The sequence below is a fragment of the Mus pahari genome, chromosome 16 (assembly GCF_900095145.1).
Source record: "Mus pahari chromosome 16, PAHARI_EIJ_v1.1, whole genome shotgun sequence".
NCBI lineage: Eukaryota > Metazoa > Chordata > Mammalia > Rodentia > Muridae > Mus > Mus pahari.
In genome coordinates, this window is record NC_034605.1 from 13,893,158 (window position 1) to 13,897,154 (window position 3,997).

The 3,997-nt window shown below is 45.0% G+C and overlaps 1 pseudogene; it reads right to left on the reverse strand.

The window, feature by feature from the left end:
* Positions 1–477: 477 nt before the first annotated feature.
* Positions 478–1,323, reverse strand: LOC110334249 (annotated as a pseudogene).
* Positions 1,324–3,997: the final 2,674 nt, after the last annotated feature.

Here is a 3,997-nt window from a genome sequence, read left to right on the forward strand (position 1 = left end):
TGCCACTCTGTGGATCATGCAGCTTGGCGGCAAGTGCCTTTCCTGATTGGGCACAGGGCAGAAGAAGAAAATCAACTTCTAAAAGTCACCTTCTGACTTCCATACATATTCCATGACATGCCTGTACATGCCTGAGGGCTCACACATAAATACATACCCACACACCAAATAAAGTAAATGTAATAATAAAAATCAAAAAGCTAACTAAATAATATTTATTGAATGATGAATAGATGAGCTTTTCTTCTACAGTATGCGATGATGAGTATACTCAGGTCAATAGAGAGTCACTAGCATTGGAGTGAAGAACTGAGCAGTCTGAGCCTCTGGATTTCTGGGGCTCCTTACCAGAGAACAATGCAAATACTTCCCTGATTCTACCACAAGATTTTTTTTTTCCCAAAAACAAAACAAAACAAAAAACCAAAAACCAAAAAACAGCAACAACAACAACAACAACAACAACAAAAACCAGTCTTAATTCATTTTATTTTTCTTGTATGAAAACCCTGTTGTGGTAGCCACAGCTGGAGCCTGGGTCCTCTGAACAGAGACTCTGGTGTGGGTTTTCACAACATGATCAGTGAATTCCTGATAAGGAGTCTTGGTGAACACAGTCTCTTTCCAGAGGTCGGGGGTCAGGTAGCTGTGGGTCTTGGAGATGGCATCAAAGGTGGCCTTGGCAAAGTTGCCCAGGGTGGCAGTGCAGCCTTTGGCTGAAGTGTAGCAGTCATCTATACTGGCCATCAATGACAGTGCCTCTGGTAGTAGGGATGAGACCCACCATCGCAAAGCCACAGCAGCCTGTCACCTTGCATAGTGTGGGGCTTGCCAGTCTTGTTCCTCCAGTAGCTTTTCTATACAGGGACTATGGAAAGCTTGGCCAAGATGATGTCCCCTTGGATGACAGTGGCAACCTCCTTGGAGCACTTAACAACAAGACCAGTGCAACCGTTGTAGTCCCCAATAGTGACAAAAGCCTTGAACCTGGTCCACTTGCCAGGCCCAGTCTGGTTCTGCACCGGCTTGATTCTTAAAACCTCATCCTTTAGGGAGACACCCAGGAAAAAGTCAACAATCTCAAATTCCTAAATGGGCAGGGAGAACAGGTAGATCACCTCCAAGGACTTGATCTTCACGTCCTTAACCTGGTAGCCCAGCTTGGTGACAGAATCCACTCCTTGTCTTCAAGAGCCCCATGGCCTTAAACACGGCCTCAGCCATGCCCATGATCACAGCCCCTAAGACCAAATCCTCCTTGGAAGCTGCCGCAGCCTCGCTGGCCCCTGGGTCCTCTGCACCCTCCCACTGTACCATCGTCATTCGACACTTGGTGTTTTTCCGAAAAAGAAGCCCACCACAAGATTTTTCTCTGTGTATCCATATTATATATTTCTCAGCACAAAAACTTGTGAATACCACCATTTTTATACAAGAAAAGAGAGCTGTATCATTGCAATTATGCACATATAGTTTTTAAGATAATGATAGCTGCTAGGCGGTGGTGGCGCACGCCTTTAGTCCCAGCACTCGGGAGGCAGAGGCAGGCAGATTTCTGAGTTCGAGGCCAGCCTGGTCTACAAAGTGAGCTCTAGGACAGCCAGGGCTATACAGAGAAACCCTGTCTTGAAAAACCAATAACAATAATAATAATAATAATAATAATGATAGCTGTTATTCTAAGAGTCTACTGTTTTAGGAAATTTGAATAATTTATTTTCGGTTCAAGGAAATGAAGTGTGAGTGAACAGATGAAGATTTGGGCTTGTAACCGAGATTCCTCATAGACATTACTGATATCAAACTGTTCCTTGGCACTCGCGCCTGTGACTCCAAGGACAGGTGCTGCTTGAGCTACTGAATGCCCCCTTCCTGACCTCCGACTCACACTCTATAGCAGAGGCTCTCTGGGTGGCCGAAAGTGTACTGTGTCTGTGTTTCATACTTAGTGTAGATGTCACTTGGGAGCAGAGGAAGGTACACCCCAAGTCTCCTCCCTGCACGGCTTTGCTACAGAGAGAACTGTACAGTCTCTAAAGGCCAGCCTGGATACCTGGCTGTCATGCTGAGCAGGCTGTGTAAGTCGGTTACGCTAATGACTTCCATGGCCTGGATTGCTTGGACTATGCCTGGGATCCATGTCCTGTAGCATCAAATTGAGATCATTGTCCCTATGATAGAATATGGAAGGATTCCTATGACTATGGTAGAAGGCAGACAGGGAGCATCTCCAAGGAAAACTAGTTTTGTTGTCTTTCTGGTTATACAGGGACAAGGGGCTGGTGCTGCACTACCTATTTCATGATAGGGTCAGTGACAGGACCTATGACTCATGTTTTTCCTCAATGCCAGAAGCCATTTGCCATCTTAGAGACAGGAAATGTGTGTCACCACATGGAGCACTAACACCTACTCAGGGAGCTCTCCAGGTCGCTGCTGATACAAACTTCTCAGTTCCCCTTGCTGTGTGTTTTCAGGGATTGTAAAGTGAGACAGTAAATAGAGTTTCTGAGAGTTGAGAGGAACAAAGTAGAAGTGCCTCCTTTAAAGAAGTTTGTCCTTTGCAAGCTCAAATATCCATTGTCACAGGAGTAAACATAACAATGAAACAATGAAATTAAAATAACAGAAAAAGAAAGGTTTATATCGGATTAGGCACTTAACATTTTACCTGTCAAACTCATTTACATATCAGTTGCCCAGAAGTTCTAAAGAATTAGGGTCAACTATGAAAATAAAATATTCTTAAATAGCTTCTGGTTTCCATCTGCACCTGGGGCTGACCCTGTACCACAGCTCTCCATACCCAAATTCCATTGGGAGAGAACTGGTCTTCCAGGAGTGCTGACACACCTGAGAGCACAGGTAAGACCACCACTTGTGCTCAAATACCTGGCCCAAGGGGGACCTGCCCAGAGGCCTCAGGACACAGGAGCTGAGGATAAACCAGGGACAGGATCCTTTCGAATTCCATCTGCACCCTGGATCTGACCCTGTGCCACAGTTCTCCATACCCAAATCTGACCAGGAGAGAGCTGGTCTCCCAAGAGTGCTGACACACCTGAGAGCACAGGTGAGACCACTACTTTTCCTCCAAGGGACCTGCCTGGAGCCCTCAGGACACAGGAACCTAGGAGCAGCCTGGGACAAGATCCTTCTGGTTTCCATCTGTGCCTGGAGATGACCCTGTGCCACAGCTCTCCATACCCAAATCCCACGGGGAGAGAACTGGTCTCCCAGGAGTGTTGACACACAGGTTTACAGGAGGAACAAGCCACATTCAAAGACAGCAAGACCAGCTAACACCACAGATCACCACAGATAACCAGATGGTAAGAGCCAAGTGGAAGAATATAAGCAAAAGAAACCAAGGTTACTTGGCATCATCAGAACCCAGTTCTCCCACCACAGCAAGCCCTGGACTCTCCCAACACACTGGAAAAGCAAAGCTCTGATTTAAAATCACATCTCATGATGAGGACTTAAAGAAGGACATAAATAACTCCCTTAAAGAAATACAGGAGAACACAGGTAAACCCTTTAAGAGGAAACACAAAAATCCCTTAAAGAATTATAGGAAAACACGGAAAACACAACCGAACGGGTGAAGGAATTGAACAAAACCATCCAGGATCTAAAAATGGAAATAGGAACAATAAAGAAATCACAAAGTAAGACAACCCTGGAGAGAGAAAACCTAAAAAAGAGATCAGGAGTCATAGTTGCAAGCATCACCAACAGAATACAAGAGATAGAAGAGAGAATCTCAGGTGCAGAAGATACCATAGAAAACATCGACACAACACTCAAAGAGAATGCCCAAACCTCCTAACCCAAAACATCCAGGACACATTGAGAAGGTGAAACCTCAGGATAATAGGTATAGAAGAGAGTGAAGATTCCCAACTTAAAGGGCCAGTAAATATCTTCAACAAAATTATAGAAGAAAACTAACATAACCTAAAGAAAGAGATGCCCATTAACACACAAGAAGCCT